A 17,279-nucleotide genomic window follows, 5' to 3' on the forward strand; every position below is an offset into this window, starting at 1 on the left:
AGGTCTGGATGACAAAGCGCTCATGCCCACAAATATAGGCTAATACCCTTCTCAACAAATGGCTTGGACTGCGTTACAGCCAAACAGGCAGGTCTATGGAGGGGTGAGGGGTGGAGAGGTACTGGGATGGCTTATGACCTGGATCAGACAAGCATGGACAAGAGCGGGAACGAGCGACATCATAGATAATGGTGATATACTTAGGTTAGCGGCTAGTGGCTACACGGGGCTGACAAGTCTGTGTGCGCACTTGATTTAAATCGCAGTTTCCCAGAGTCAAGGGCAGCAGAGGGCAGAGCCAAAACAGTCGGAAAAGCCATTACAATGTGGCTCCGCTGTTTTGTAAAGTGAAAAATCCTGTGTGGCTTACCCACAGGGCTTTGGTGAAAACCTCTTGTCACTAAATATTAGCGTGTTAGCAGAGGCAGGTGCTAGCCATCCTGTCTCCTAGCAGTCCATAGAGTCGGGCTTATCCTCCAAATGCCTCGGCCATAGAGGGAAAACTCTTCCCCCTTGCAGCAGCTGTCTGCTGGCTGGCATGATCCAGGTAAGTCTCCTTGTTGCGAGAAGGCCCTGATGCAACCAAAGCCTGGTTCAGAATGCGGGATAAGGTTGGATCAGGGCCAGGAGCCATTAGCGAGCACTGTGTCTGACACAACGGGCTGAACACGACATTTTCAAAGGCGTAGAAGGACTTGAACGAAGCTCTGGTGTGGAGTGCTAGGCAGCTGTTTCATTCAAGGCCCTCTGATAACAACCCCCTGTCCAGATTGGCGAGCTCGAACAGGACAGGGGACCGCGAGACAGCACGAATGCAAATCACTTCTTCGATAGCTTACACTGAGCTGTGCAAAAAGTCGTGCTGTGGCATTCTCGCGTTCATTTCTTGGCCGATCCAGCCCCTTGTGGTCCCACCTGCACTGCTGGAAAGAATTTGAATGCACTGCCTTGCATTAGATTAATGTGTATCCTTACAAAAGAGCATATGACAGTATGGTTAATAAGCAGAAAACACTTTAGCTATCAGGAAAAGCCAGACGTATGAGCAGACAAAGATCTTGCTAATGGGCCCAGCCATATCGTTTACCGTACAGCCTGTAGCCAGGCATGGGTCCACACACCGGCTCCTCAGACGAGGAGGAGGAGAAGCTTACATTACTCAAGAAATGATAACTATCCTAACAACTCTCTCTGCAAAGAAGCAAACCTGCTGCACAAATAGGAAAGGAAAACTTTTTATTATTTACTTCACTTTTTTCCCACTTAGTGATTGAATATAACTTACAAACGACAGCAGCAATATTTAAAGAGCTTTGATTCTGGTCTAAGGTTGCATGCTCATTAATCAACAGAACAAAACGGATTTAAATTCTGTTTATTTAAGTTTGAGTGGTGCTTGATCTTAATAATTTATTCAAGTCGACACTAGACCATTGGCCTGCCTATCGCATACTGATCAGTGCAATCAACAGAACAGCAATAGCCTTTAAATTTCTGACTATGGCACATCACACCCAGTACGGCCACACTACGTTTACTGCTCACAAAACCCATCGTTATAATTGGTTCCACTGCACCCGTTACCCACTCAGGACAGGCCAACCAGCGAATGCAAACAACTCTGCAGTTACTGGAAGAGGACCAGACTGTGATTATGTTCCAGCAACAATCAAGCATGACTAATTTTCTTTTAAATATTGAAAAAAGAAAAGTACTGAAAACAAAGAGCGTGGTTTCGTTTCATAAAGCCATGATACCTAATGTTCAAAGCTTTTGTCCCGGCCCTCTATGAATAAGGGTGACCGCGCTGTGACCGTGGGCAGACTGCACACCTTCAGATAACAGCAAACTCCCTCCATCCCCCATACAAACAGACTTTTGCTTCACACATTTCTCACTGGAAGGGACACAACCATGTCATTAGCCGGAGAAGAAGAGGAGCCACCGCAACCTGGTATCTGAGACTGACAGGGTAGTTGAGTACAAGTGTGTGTTTGAGAAAAAAGACAAACACAAAGCACGGAAGCGAGGTAACACCGTGAATGTGTATGAAAGTGTAGCTGGGTGAAGTATGTGTGTGTGTGTGTGTGTGTGAGGTGGTGTTGTCCCATTAAGTCAGCTCACCTCAAGTCTGAGCGCAGTGAGATGTTTGTCATACCAGAATGGGAAGCGTGTCTGGACTGGGATGAGACTCAGAGAGCAGCATAAAGCATCGCTCTAAGGCTCTCGTAGTGCAAACACACTGCAACAATAGAACACACGCAAAGCCTCTTAACGCTCAAGATACAAGGAAAGAAAAGGGGGAGCTTAAGACAACCCGGGGGGGACAGGTTACTTCTAGAAAAATGGGATTTATAAACCCAAAATAACTAATTATCGCCAGTAACAGACAATAACAACACACAATCTGTTCTAATTGTTTTTGGGGTGACATGACTGCAGATAAAGGAAAGCTATAATTGATATTCTGAACTGACTTCTATTAATTAAAGCACTGATTATTCTGCTAAACAGACTTCGACAACCAGAGACACAGCACTGCCCTTTAGAAATGGCACTTACTCAGCGTTAAACTAAATTCCTTTGAGACCCACGTTTTTGGCAGCATGCAGTTGTCCAGGGATAAGGGCGTCCAATGATATGTAAACAAACACAAAACCGTGCGAGAGTGGCTTTGCATACGAGACAATCGGCAAACAGAGCGCTTGTATTCGTTTTCTCCAATAAATGTCAAGCTTTATTAATTGATTGATCCCGAGAGGGAGAGAAACGAGGAGAGAGTGATGGAGCGGGAGCGAGGTGGGAGCAGCGAGACAGCACTGTGTGGCCATCGCAATTTCAACCTTCTCTCATCTCGGGGGGAAATTGAGGGCAAAAAGTTACACCAACAGATTTAACAGGAACAGGCTTTGACAAACTCCACGTGGCAACAGAAATAAGCTGATAAAATAATCCAAATCCACATGTAGGAGACGTTTACAGAGAAAAGTGCCTTGTAATTACAGTACGACTGCGGACTGGGGCGTTTGTGGATTAGAAAAGTTTGGCATTGAACAAAAGAGGACCTTGCTTTGTAGAGCCGGGTTTGAGCTTATAAGCAGAGGCTGTGGAGGACAGCATGCTTAATAGAAGTGACAGTCAGCAAATACACACCGGCTCCCTCCGTCCACAATCACGGCCTCCTCCTCCTCCCCCTCCTCTGCCTACTCCTCTGGCAGGACTAGAAAAGAAAAAGAATTTAAGAAGGAGAAAAAGAAAAACACCCGCTACTCCATCTTCTGATTACATAGAATACTCCCCAACATGCTGAGAGAGAGGAAGAGGAGGTGAGGGGTGGGACGGAGAGTAAAGACACAGAGTGCTGCCACGGCCTCCTTTTAGATAGTGTGGTTATCAGTGGGAGAAGGAGAGAGAAACAAAGAGGAAGCATACTGGTGTTGGTTTATCTGGAAGGGCATTAAACTGAGCACCACTCAAGGGACGAGCGAGACAGAGAGAGAAAGGAGAAAGACCATTCAGAAGGAAAGGGAGAAACTGTCCAAAGTCAGGCAACCTTCAGTAACCGCCCCGTCTCTCTAATTCACACTCACACAGGCTCGCACGCTTTGCCCTTGGCTCAAAGTCGTGCCTGGTTCATGGTCACTGGCTTTGATAGGAGTCCAGGCCGTGGAACGAGTTACTAACGACCCAGAAAGCTGCTCGTCCAGCTACTGGTGCAGCTTGATACGAAGGGAGAAAGTCTGTCACATGGAAACTGAATGAACTGGCCTTTGATAGAATACTCAAAGAGGAATAAAAACAGGAGACTGGAAGGAGACAGCCCATTATCCTGTGACAGAAAGTAGCGGAGATGCCGGGGCTTTGATCCATATCCTTGTGCGGTGCCCCGTGCCCCCATCAGCTCAGGGGCAAGGCCTGAGATGAGAAGGGGTGCTGGCCACACTATCCCCCAGTTGAGGGATGGAAAAGAAGGAGAAAAGCGGGGATAAGGCGACCTCTACCACCACAGCACCTAGGCAGCCCCACTGGAGCCCATGATTCAGAGAACTTTGCCGCTGCCCTCTCCACAGGCACCATACCTTCTAATGAGATCCATGTCTTTGATTCCTCTTGCTGCCTGGAGGAAGAGAGATCACGCATACGCTCAGACACACACATACACACAGACTAACTTTACCAACCCTGGATGGACGCTTGCAACATACACAAAAAACACACTGCTGTAAACGCGGTCAGACAAAATCAAGACGCACACTTAGTTACAATAATGAACTCTCTAATCCACAACAGCCAAAGGCTCTGGTGCATGCACACACTTGCACAGGGCAGAGGATACACAACAATGGACTTGCACAGGCACTGGCTCAGAACTAAGTAAAGCCTACTAATCAGCACACACAAGCACACACAAACCCACCCAAACGCAAGCTAAGCCCGGCTCAAGGACACAACACCCACCTTGTTAAGAGGAGGCTTGGGGGATGCAGGTGAGATTGGATTCAGACATGCTTGCTCACAGATAGAATTGAATTATTGATCAGGCAACAGATTGTGTTATGAGGAATTCATGGATCCATGCTTGGGCTGTCCAGCTCCCTTAGGCGGAGGGGCAGACTGTGTGTGTGTGTGGACTGGATATGTATACATCTGTGAATGCAGGGCTTTAGAATCACTTCAAACAGGAATATTGATGCTCCTCGAAACTGCAGGAGGAACAGAACCACTTTCACATGAATTACCTGCATGAATACGCCTTCAATACTTTGTGTTTTACTGATTAACAGGCGTTTGACAACAACAACACCATAAGGCAGTATCAGCCACTAAACGAACCAATGACAGAGCAAGTACAGAATCTGTTAGGAACACACAGCCCAGCAACATTTGTGAGTCAGCAGCAGCTAAAAGTCAAACCTCAACATTTTTAATACTTTTGATTAACAATAATTCAGTCTGACCTTTGATAAATGTCACCGGATTTGCACACTGGTGTAAATGTTTATAGGGATCACTACTGAGCATATTTTGACAAAACTGAATTGCACAATGACAATTTTGACAATGAGACCATCAACGCAGAGACTGTTGAAAAAGTTGAAAAAAAAAAAACTAAACTCATGGCACCGGTGGTAAGAGAGGGCTGGGACTCTAGATCCCTGAGAGAAGAGGACAAGATGAACAGAACTAAAGGTCGTGAGCAGATTATGAGAACATTGAGGAAAGGATTCTTCAAAATTCTAACTTTGCCACAGACACTGCAACACTACAGCTTCACCTCAGTCCCCCATGAATCCAACCTGCAGCAGCACATCGGCTGTGATTTCATTTACACTTCTGTGTTTGGAGCACAAGGCTGTTGCGGCTGTTACTCCCACCTTCCAGCAGAGAATGCTTTCCTGAAAACATTCTGCTGTTGTCCACTTGAAGATGTATGTTTAAATCACCTGTTATCAACTATGATGCACAGTTACAGCTATTGTCTTGATGTAAAGTTATTCATAATAAATAATTATCCGCTCCTTTAAACCTCAGATAAGACTTATCCCATGCTAAATTAGATCTTTGCATATTTATAACTCAGACAGCAGGTGTATTTGTGTTGTAGTACACTATGGGATTAGATAATATTAAAGTTTAATACCTCATAAATACACAGATGAGGCCCGTGGGCAGAATTTATTAATGAGACCCGACAACTCTCGACAACAACCAATGTTGGAGACCATTCTCTGCTGAATCATACAAGCTGCAGGCTACAACCTCGGTCAGGTTGCTCGTCTTTCAATGGGAAATCAGCAATACACATAGTTTCTATAGGCAAACCACAGAAAAGTGAAATTGTCGGTGTGTGAGTGTGTTCCTGGGAAAGCCTGAGGGAAGCTGGCAGCGCTGGTCAAACTCTGAATTATTTTCTGTGGGCAGAGTGGGGAATGTGAGCTTGCACTTAGTCAAGACAGAGCAAACAGTGATTCGATCAAGCTGGCTGGGGTGATGCATACAGAAGGAAGGCCTCACCCTTGCTGGGCTGAGAGGGCTTTAACTGCTCACACACTGAGTGGCTTTTTCATTGGCACTCAGGCAACAGCACAATCCTTAGCTCTTAATACCACCAATAGAAAAAGAGGAAATGGGATTTTTATTTGTCTGAGCTCCACGGGCGGTCTGCTGCTGCTGCTGCTAATACCGCACTGAAATATGGGGCCCAGCTTAGCCCGGGTTCCCTTACCAACATTAGCATCTGCAGGCATGAGGTGAATGCCATTATACAACGGTACGTCTGTACTTTGCCATGTAGCTCTGGAACCTGAAAAGCCCACGTTAACACAGGAACCTTTCAACGTTTCTTCAACACTCATGGGCAGCATGTAGACCTGGCCGGTGTGACAGAACACACTGTATCACTTTTTCCATGGCTTAGTCTAGATCCTCAAAAATCCCTGAATTTGTAGCCAGGTCATGTTGCTCTGTGTCTGGGCCCTAGGCAATATAAAGAGACGTCAGCAACACCAGCCTTAAGAGCTGCTTTACTGATAAGACAAACACATAGTTACAGTTTTACGAGCACAAACTGTGCAGCCATAATAGATTAAAACTTCCCGAAATGTATGACGTGAAAGGTTTGTTGTACTTAATATCCCACATTGCTTGAGATGAATTCAATAGGTCTGTAAATCAATTTGCTTTGATCCTGCGTGATCCTGTGTAATCAGATTTTTCATATAAACTGTTTATGACGTGGAGACATGCCATCTTTAATAATCTCACTTGATGATTAAAGATTGTGTATTTGTCTTATTCGGTGAACAGATGTGTAGTTGCAGCACGTAGCTTGAAGAGGAAAATGTTTTGTTTTCAAGCTGGAAGGTGGTGAGACACGTAAAGACGTGAATACGTTTCTTTTCCATTAACGACGGATGAAACCACACCATAATACTAAACATACAACACCTGCTCTTTTCCAACAAATTGGTGGCGGTGCTTGATGGGTGCTTCGCTGCCGCTCCATTCGGTCTTTTTATCACACCTTTCGCAAAGTGAGAATAATACCGGCTCACTCGTGATGTCATCATGATTCTTACTATTTTCTTGCCATCTTTTCTAGGTACAGACCAAAATTGATTTCAGGTGTTAATGCTCAGAATGCAAAGGGATGAATGGTGATATTCTGCTAGTGAAACTGAAACAGAACAAAACCTGAAACCTGGTGACATAAAAAAGGATGTGGAGCAAGGGCTTGTGTGTGTGTGCGTGTGTAGTGTATTCTAGGCACTGCTCTACTAATAAATGAGCAATGCAAGACTGACATGGCCTGTTACACCCTGCTTTACACCAATCTGTTATTGGAATGCCACACACTTCTCCCCCGTCAACAACTGAAAACACATTAAGGGAGAAGCGGGGAAAGTCTCCTGATGGGACTTGTGTGATATCGAGTTTCAGCTCCACCGTGTTTTGTAGGAACGCCGCAACTGCCAGGGACATATGCAGCTTGTTTTCAGAGAAGCATTCAGCAGTGAACTGTGTGGGGAGGAAGGAGACAAGGTCTTGGTAATAAGGTTCTCTAAACCCAGCAGCAGACCTTCTCAAGTTAATGACTGTAATTAAAGAGCCCTGCTCCACTGAGGGATCAATGACGTGGGATCGGCACAGACAGGACGCAGAATAGACGCGGCTACTGCTGCAGGAAGCCACCACAACACCGAACCGATGGAAGGCTGAGTTGTAGCCTAGCATGTGTTATGAGGGCTTGTAAATATTTAGGCATTCTTAAAAGGGCATGTGGCTAAGACTCTGATGTCATTACTTCCATGGTCTGTCATTTGCTTTAGCTGAGGGCAGAAAATCTGATCTGTAGCCACTGCAAACAGACATGTGAAAAGAGGAATATTGGGAAACGGACGGCCTTGTGACTGAAATTCACCACGCAAAGAAAGGTCGGTCTAGTGCATGACCATCACATGTCTGACAGGGAAGAGGAGAGAGAGGTCAGCAATAATAAAACGCTGACATTTCTCTGTAGGCACGAGCCAAACCATACACATTTACCTTCCTGTCTTATGACAAAAGTTTGAGAGGTGAAACCAGAACTAGCTTTGGTGCTGCCCACATGAGTCAGTGTGGAATAATGCATGTCATCGGAGGAGTGTGAATAGGAGAACGAGGCTGGGGGGCGATCGCAGACACCCAAGACACAGAGCTATGATGACACCTCCACAGATCTGCATTTCAGAAGACAGCTCCAGGCCCCGGGCAGCTTTTGATACGGCCCGGATGGATGTCCACAGACTACAGAGGGACGTCGGCCAGGAAAAGAGAAAGAAGGGGGAAAAAAAAAAAGCACACGTAAAACTAATAACAGTCAAAACAGAAAGGACAAGGCGAGACCCTGTCTTGCTGATAGAGAGACTAAAATAGCGTGCTCGGTGACGGAGACGTTGATAACATAAACAGGAAGTTATAAAGACTTGGGCAGGCACACACGGCTCCAGTGGTTGGGCTGATAGGGCATAGTTTAGATTCCAGCAGAGGAATGCACTTCAGGTCTGCCTGTACTCCACCACAACGCACAGACTAAAGCCAACACTAAGGTACATGAACCCAACACCAACCTGCTCTGCAAAAGAAAACATAGCCAACGGCGACAGACCAGTGTAAACATTAAAAAATAAAAGCTTTTACCCAGACTACAGCACCCTTACAGTTTTATTACATCATGTATTTGTATTAGCCGATAAACGCACTGTATACTTAATATCCCTATCTTTCTTCCCTGCTGGATCCTTTTATATTACTTCTCCTTTAAACTGCAACAGCACTGGAAAACAACAATAACTTGGATCCGTGGCTGGAAATGACAGCAGGTACCAAAGTTATGTTGAATCTTAGTAATGGGCCCCATTTACATTTAGATCGCAGATAGTACATTCAACGACCTCGGAACAGTTTGTCGAGATCAGTGGAATACATCAGTCACTGTGACTTTAAGGCAGCGGCACAGGCGATATGATTATAGTTGCATAGACTACTGATGCCACAAAAACCCATTTTGTCAGTTTACAGATGAGAAGGAACTGAGCCACTGGCATTTAACTAGATTCGCGGAAGGAAGAACAGTTCCTGTATGAGCAGTATTTAATAGGTCCCTCTTGGACTGTAGACTAGTGAAGCACTGTGATATCCTGCTCATTTAATACGGTAGACAACAGAAACAGAGGTACAGACCTGTGCTGGTGGCTTAAGAGATATCACTTTCCGTAATATTGTGTGTTTTTGGCTGCTGAAATCATTTCATTTTGTAAAATATCTCATTTCAAAGCAACTTCTCAAAGCTGGACCTTTAACACCAACTCAGCATCGCAATAACAAACAATCATAACAATGATGACTATAATACAGTGTGTTACAATCTCCTTTAACAGAGTAGATCCATGAGGTGCTTCTCCCCTACAAACTTACACTGTGTCTCTGTGCCGTCCTCACACTCAGCATTATCTTCCCTTTGCCCTCTCATGTTAGTGTGACCTTCGTCTCCAGCTGCTGGCAGTGCACTGACCCTTCATGCATCTGCCACACACCCGTCCTGGCTCACTCTCACGTTCTCTACTTCATAATTAATCGCTCAGTGTGCATGCAAGGGGGGGGAGAGAGAAAAAAAAGGGAGTGGGACATTATTGGATGGCCACTACCATAATAATAACATAAGCCAGCTACACCTCAGATTAGCTGTAAAGCAGAGGTGATAATTAAAAATCATCTTGCTTGATGTAAATTGGTCAGTTTGAGGATTAACTGTGAAATTACTCACGTGCATAAAAATGAATTGCACCTTCTGGTGTCTTCGCAAAAGGATGAAATGGCAACTCTCATTCAAGGAGAGAGAGAAAGCATGAAAGCCCTATCAGGTGGAGGAAGCACGCCAGCATGTTTTCCATAATTCCCCCCAACTACTGTAAGTCAAAGCCTTTTCCCTAAGCAAAACTCTCACTTAGAGCAATCTCTCATATCCAGCAAAGGCACCCACGATTTGCAAAGAAATGAGGCACAAAACTCACCCTCCTCAGTCTGCGCTCCGTTTGTCCTGCTTTCATCATGAAAACAAGTCATCCAGGCTAAACATGACCCATCAACATCCACACTGATCAACCTCCCTCTGTGGTTTTTCTAATGGATAGCATTTCTGACTATCAGTACATGCCAGACTCAATTACCAAAGTGAAAAATAAATTAGCTTCACAATTTCTGTTCTCTTGCCAAGACAAGCTTTCAGGGGGGGAGAGAAGAAGCCGCCGCCGGAGATTTCCCAGGAAAGAACGCAAAGTGACACCTCGGATTCTTCATTTCATTGCTGATGCGTTCTCTGATATCCGCTTCATTGGTTTCAGGTAAAATGCCAAGCTGTGAAACACTGTGCCAGTGGTTGGAATGGGTGGGCTGGGAAATATGTCTCCAGTGAGAAGGTAGTATCAAAATACAGTGTGTCTGTGTCAGTTTGTCAGTTCAGCTGCGATGAGGATGTGGGCGAGGGAAGGGGAGGGGGAGGCAGACGTCTGTATTGTGTATACATCACTGGGGTTCGCTCCTCAGTTATGCCAGATCAAGGGTGCTGACAGTCAACACCACTGTGGCTCCAGAAAAGCCTTTTGAACAGCAACACGGATAATGACTTCTGCTCCGAGTTAACTTTTTAAATCCCTCCGAACCTCGTATCATGGCAACTTTCTCCCTCTAGGCTCTCCCTCTCCTTTTTCATATTTTACTATTTGCATGTCTCTGTTCTCCGGCACAATCGCCGGCCCACAACCTCTCAACCGAGCAATTAGGCAGGTTCCCTCTCAACGAAAATCATTTATCTCTTTCAGGAGTGTGAGAGCATTTACAATTTTCATTGTGTTTTCTCACTCGTGCACAAAGCAAAGAGTGCAGTGCAGTGCAGTGGTTGAAGATAAAGGCTGCTGCCCGCCAGAGAAAAGTAGTGTGGGCAGCAGCGAGAAAGCCAGCGTGAGTTGGCAGCCGTGTGGACAAGAAAGTAAGTTATGATGGGTTGAGTGCATGGTGTGGTGGGCATGGGCACGGGATGAAAGCCAGTGAGGGTTTAGAAAGTGTCATGGTTACTTTGGAGGTAAATGTACACCCTGCAGAGTTTAATTTGACCATAATGTCTAAGGCTGTATTTGCTTCAAAGCCTGCTGGACTGCCCAGGTTAAATCATGGATTGAATTGGACTTCAAGCTGCAAGTGGCTGTAGGCAGTAGTAGGGACTGCCAATCAGAGCCAAACCGATAACTTTTACAACAAAGGCCGTTCAGGTAAGCCTGTCACGGGGGGAGCTGAGGCGCCTGTACGCTTCAATTGGAGTATCAGTCGGATATCTAAAAGCATGTGAAGCCTCCTTTCCCTGAATTCAAAGAGGCTGCGACTGACAAACTGTAACTTTCTGAAGCAGTTTTTGTTGGGGCGTCTCACTAAGAAGGGTTTCCTCTCCACTTATCACTCCTTCAGCCACTGTATGTGCACTCTGAGCACACTTGGAACTTCTTTCAAGAGGGAAGTGAAAGCGCTTTCGGACTTACTTTAAGATTGTTAAAATATACAGACACCGCATTAATATGATCACACCTGAAAGGTCTGTCATCAGCTTTGTTATCAGCTATAATTGAGCTCAAGCACATCAGGGGAGGAAATGTGGCAAGGAATGACAAGAGTCTGATGTGTGAGCCAGAGGGAAGAGTGCAGCACACCGGGCTGAGGAAGAGTTTGGGACACAGACATGAAGTCCAAGGGCAAGGGTAGCAGCTGTGAAACCTATAAGAGATAAGATCAGGAACCCACCTCAGCATGACGTCCCTTCATCACAGGATAATCCTCAGACATGAATAGATGGGCCGAGTTCCAAACTAAAGGAAATCTCCATTCTCCTGAGTCTTCATCCGCCCAATGCCAAAATGACACGTCCTTCACACTTCACCCTACACTTCCCTAAAGCCTGTGTGTACTTAAGATAAGTACGCCATACAAGCTAGAATGCATATGGGTCATTCTCATGGGAACAGAAAAGAGCCACAAGCAATTTATGATCAATGACAAAGACAAACATGAAGAAGGGAAATAAAGTTAGAAAATACCCACTATCTCATTTATAAAGTAAATATTGCTCCAACAGTTAGCATGCCACCATGATTTGGATCACATCTGTGTTTGTTGTTTTGAGTTGCGACAGAGGAGAAGGAGATGGAGCAACTTGGCATGTGTACACACACACACACATATATATGGCATATACACACTACAGTCATATATACTTGAAGCAGTTTGTTCTTACAGTGAATCCGATTGAAGATTGACAACACCAGGCATGAGATTGCTTGTTGCTTATCGGGATTATAGCCTCGCTTTGAAAATGAAAATGACAGAAGTCAGTAATCCATTGCAAAGGAAACAAAAGAGACTGGGAATGAGTTCAAATTGCACTCCGTGAAATGTAGTGTTTGTTCCAGGAGATGACAAGGTTTAAACTAACTGTAACTCTTAAGAGGACAGGATGAACTTCAGCTAACCCACAACATGTAAGGGCTTAACAGCTGAGTGCTCCAAGACGAATAACTCAGTATGTTAGAAGCCTGGATTGTCTACAGAAACACTCAGGGCTCTTGTAGATCTCACCACGTCTCCTCACAAAAGTTTCCTTTACAGATCCGGCAGCATGGCCAGACTGCCGATTACCCAAAAACAAAAAGCCCTGTGGAAAGGTGTGCTTTGTTGTGTTACTTTCTGTTTCTCTTGTAATACGGGGTGTGAGCTTACATTAGGCTTTAGGGATTGTTGCTGAATCGTGAAACACTAGCATGACCTGAATGAGAAATGCCTCCTATTCACTCGCTCTGAAAAGAGCATCTATGATGAAGAAGTGTATACGCTTGTCTTTTCACCCTTGCGGTGAGCAGAAGAAAACATTTATCACCACTCTCCTCTGCACAGATAAGGTGTCTCTATTTATTCAGAGTGGAGGAGATAAACCCTGAATGAAGCATTGTGGGGCAGAGAGGGTGAGGGGGAAGAGAGAGCGAGAGAGAGAGAGGGAGATGGCGGAAAGGAGGAAAGAGGAGAAACCTGCTTGGTTTTCAATTGCTTGTGTGGGTCAATGTGAGCAGATGGCATCTATTGGAAGAGCATCCCTACTCAGGCAGAAGACCGGAGGCTGACCCCCTGCTCTAACCCCCTTCTATCCTCCAACACTACCACCAGCACGCCCTGCCAGACCCTGCTTTCCCTCTCTCCACATGCCCCCAGCCCAGACTAATCCATCTCCAATACCAGGCTGTGTGTATTGCTATTTAATGGCAATAATCCCCAGGAGATGGGCCGTTTAACGTACAGTAGTTCAGTGTAGAATGAACGGAAGATGACAGGGCGGCAAATAAAAGGGCGATTTAGCAAACACAACAAGGCGGGTACAGTGATCTGCTGAGGGCCGTGCCAGGGACTGAGAGATACAGACTGACAGAACTGCACAGGAGACATGAATAGGGCTTCTGTCTGCATGTTCTCCACATAAGAAAGAAGGAAAACAAGCAGGAGGAAATACTCATTACTACTTGTGTTCTTGCAGCTGTTGATGCACAGCCTACTGTCCAAAGGTGAGGAACAAGGCTCACTTGGCAATTTCTCACTGAAATTGCCTGTGTATGGGGGCAGACAGCTCCCATGTGAGGTGACTGGACACCGCCTGTGGAGCCAATATTAAGGGTGTCCCCCCCAAAAAACACACATCTGTTGAGTTCAATTGCTGCTTCAGGCGTTCCAGTTCTCATTATTGTTTAGATTTAGTATCTGAAAATGATCTTACTGGAGATATTAGGTGTAAATTTGAAGAAAGTGTTAAAAGCGCCAACTTACCGCAATGTTTTTTAGACAGATCGTCATGTTTTGGCTTTACAGAAAATCACAAAATGCCATATTTAGACTTAAATAGCGGGAGAGCATCATGCAACAAATCCTATTGTTGCATGATGCTGTGAGGCGCAGATGTTTGTAGTGACTGACAGCGTTTAAGCTCCCGCACAATATCGACAAACTTAGTGCTCATATTGACGGGAGGTTCACAAACACAAAGTCATAGTTGCGCAAAGAGCTGCGATCAAACCCTCCCGCTCCCACCAGCCTGCCCCGGAACTCACCTTACAAGGGAAAGAGCAAAGAGGAGTTGCACAAAACGGCGAAGAGTCCGGGTTTTTGCACAAAACACCCCCGTTTGGTGGAAATAAAGCAGAAGTCTGCGAGCAAAGTTCACATCGTGCTCCACTCAGGCGTCCTGCGAGGCTCCCAGAAAGGCACTATTCCGGGGAAAACACGGGGTAGTTGCTGGAGCGACTTCACATTCCCCGTTGAAAGGCGACACGGACAACTCCTCAATACAAAAAAGGAGTGCGTGTGCGTGTATGAGTGTGTGTGAGCGTGTGTGAAAGTGGGAGAAACAGGGACTTTTCTCCACGCCCAGGTGCCGAGTCACATGATAATTCCAGGTGTGTGTCTTCTGGAGTCACTGCGGCTCCGATGTGCAGATACACACCTGTGGGATCTCGATCACGCGTTCGCCTGCACTGACATTGTAGTTGAGGAAGCAGGAAATGCGAAGGGAAAGGAGGTGGGGACGCGCCCGGGAGGAGAGGCGATGCGAGCGGGCAGGGGAAAGGAGTGAATCCCCTCCCACTCCGCTCCGCGCCGAGCCGAGCACCGGCGAAACCGCTCCGGAGGACAACAGGCGTCAAGTGTGTCGGCGGAAAAAACAGGTTGTGCCTACGGTTCGTCAACGCACCACATTGTGTCCGCGGATGGTGGTGAGCGGTGAGCGGTGGTTGTTCCCTCTCTCTCCCCCTCCCTTCCCCCGGAGCGGTGGTTCCCAAAGTGGAGTCCGGGATTCCGTAGGGGTCTCCGAGGGCGGATCCGTGCGTCCCGGACAAGGGACAAGGGACATATAGGACACACACAGCGGGGTAAAGGCACAAAATGTTGGGGAAATTACGGATCTGTGAAAATTTAAAGTTGGTGAAAAGTTAAGGATTAAAAAATGAAGACTACATACAATAATATAAAATTATGTATTGTTATATCTATCTATCTATCTATCTATCTACCTATCTATCTATCTATCTATCTATCTATCTATCTATCTATCTATCTATCCATCCATCCATCTATCTATCCTATGGTATTATACATTTTAAAAGATGGTATTTTTTTTTTACTAAAGCTCAATTGGGGGCACTTCTAACAAATTGCCTCTAGCTATAAACCCTTTAGTGCATCACATCCGTTGTATTTTCAAGTTATTGAATGTAATAATGATAATGGCACTTTCCCTAAATAAAACAAATAAACATTCTCCCCTGCAAATTAACACAGATTAGTTTTCAGAGGGAATTCAGTCTCTGCTTTAAAGATATTTCTTGGAAGCTGCCTGTTTGTGTTTCACAGAGGCTATATATGTGCTTACAAGATGTCTATTAGCAGCAATTGAGATACAAATTACTGGTCTGTTCTCTATACCTTGGCTGCTGAATGCTTCATCATAAGAGCTGTAATTTGGCAGTTCTGATTTCTATATAAGCCTTTGACAGCCTTTCATTGCCCTGTTTAATAACTGAAGCAGCCATATGTTTGGGGCTCTTTAGTATGAAATTCGTGAGACCTTGATGTGTGCAGATGAGATCTAAAAGATAACGGCTTTGATTTCAGACACGGGCCATGTGTTTGTAAGTACTACTCCAGCTTTGATTGGCTTTGATCGTCACCCAAGTGGTAATATGAATAGTTTATGTCTGCCTTAGAACTTCTCTTACATAAGACTGCAATTTGGCACGCTGAATGTTTAGGGCCCCCATGTCATGTCTCCTTGTGTGGCTTGGTGTCAGCCTGTGAGTGATTTATGGGCATGCAAATGAGGCTGTCTGTTTGGGGAAGATGTGCCGCCTTCACCCAGCAGAGCCTGGAGGTATGGAGAGGGACTGTGTGGGTGTGTGTGGAGTTAGTCCCTAAGTGCTGACACAGGCACAGAGCTTGGCAGAGATTCACACGGCAAGATGGGGAGACGGCCTTCACAGGTCTTCACATTGACTGATGAGATCAAGGAGAAACTAGGCCAAGCCAGACAAGTGCCAGCCAAACAGACACCCAGAGACAGAATAGGGGAGACAAACACTCCCAAATCACAAATAGAGTGGAGAAAGAGGAAAGTGGCGGGATAGAACAAGGCTGCTCTGGGTCTGAGTTCAGGGTGTCCAAACCTGTTTGTCTAAAGAGTAATGAGGTTGCTGAGTCTCGGACCATTCTAGCCCAGGGGATGTTAGGAGCCAAGAAATGCCAAGTCAAAGCTCTTTAAATTCAGTTAAGTGGAAGAGAAGTATGTTTTAGTCTATAAGACAGTCTGGGCTGTGATGACATTTTGATCAATGCACCTTTACTTTCCTGCAGCTTTCCGTTATGTCGCTTGAATAGTGATGATATGTTATCACGATGCTGCCAGAACGCTGCTATTTGTCATACAGTGTCCCTCAGCTACCCCAGGGGATAAAACTTCTGACTATCAACACATTATAGAGTGTAATTTATGACACAGTATTTCTCCAGGTTGTCCATAATGATGTAGTGGTCACTTCACATCCAAGGTTCACAGTTCAGAGGCAGTTTGCTGTGTGGACAGACTGCCCTCTATGGGCTCTAGTTAGTATTGTTTCAACGGCTTGCAAACTGACCATCAGGAAAACAAATAGCTGTTTGTTTTATTACATATAATTAAATCCATCACTGTGTTCACATTAAAGATGCAACACAGCAGGATCCCTGTACAATCCAATGAAATCCAATGCAACATCACAAAAAATCATCCACATATGTGAAGGCTTCCATGTTTTTGCCTGTGATCTTAAAAAATGACCGTTTTCATTTTCCTTTGTAAAGAAATTGCATATCTGTACAAGACATTTTTGATTCTTGTATTCTATCAGTTTTGCATGAAATGAACTACAGCTAAGCACATCTAAGCGTTGTTACAAGCATGGCTGGGTAAGTATGAGGGATATTTAAATTGACAAGTGCTTGGCATCTGTTTTTAATTTAAGTTTCCTGTTCTGCACTTTTGTGTACCTGCTCAGGGATAACAGAAGGAAATTATGGTGTCACTTCTCTCAATGCTCACAGAATGTTATCTGTGCATGTTCCCTCCCTGACAAAATAAATATCTTACAGAAAACCAGGCCTGTCATTTGTGAGTTTTCCCTTCATAT

General features: G+C 45.2%; 1 protein-coding gene across 1 annotated transcript in view; it reads right to left on the minus strand.

Annotated features, from left to right (window-relative positions):
• The window catches only part of plxnb2b (plexin b2b), a 99,020-nt gene extending 84,413 nt beyond the window's left edge, over positions 1-14,607 (minus strand). The window contains exon 1 of the mRNA XM_076140733.1: positions 14,175-14,607. The gene's annotated coding sequence lies outside the window, so the exon portion shown is untranslated. The remainder of the gene's footprint in view (positions 1-14,174) is intronic.
• Between the last annotated feature and the right edge of the window lie 2,672 nt (positions 14,608-17,279).

The sequence above is a fragment of the Genypterus blacodes genome, unplaced genomic scaffold (genome assembly GCF_046128005.1).
Source record: "Genypterus blacodes isolate CSIRO-AG114 ecotype Tasmania unplaced genomic scaffold, CSIRO-AGI_Gbla_v1 ptg000015l_1, whole genome shotgun sequence".
In the NCBI taxonomy this organism is placed as follows: domain Eukaryota; kingdom Metazoa; phylum Chordata; class Actinopteri; order Ophidiiformes; family Ophidiidae; genus Genypterus; species Genypterus blacodes.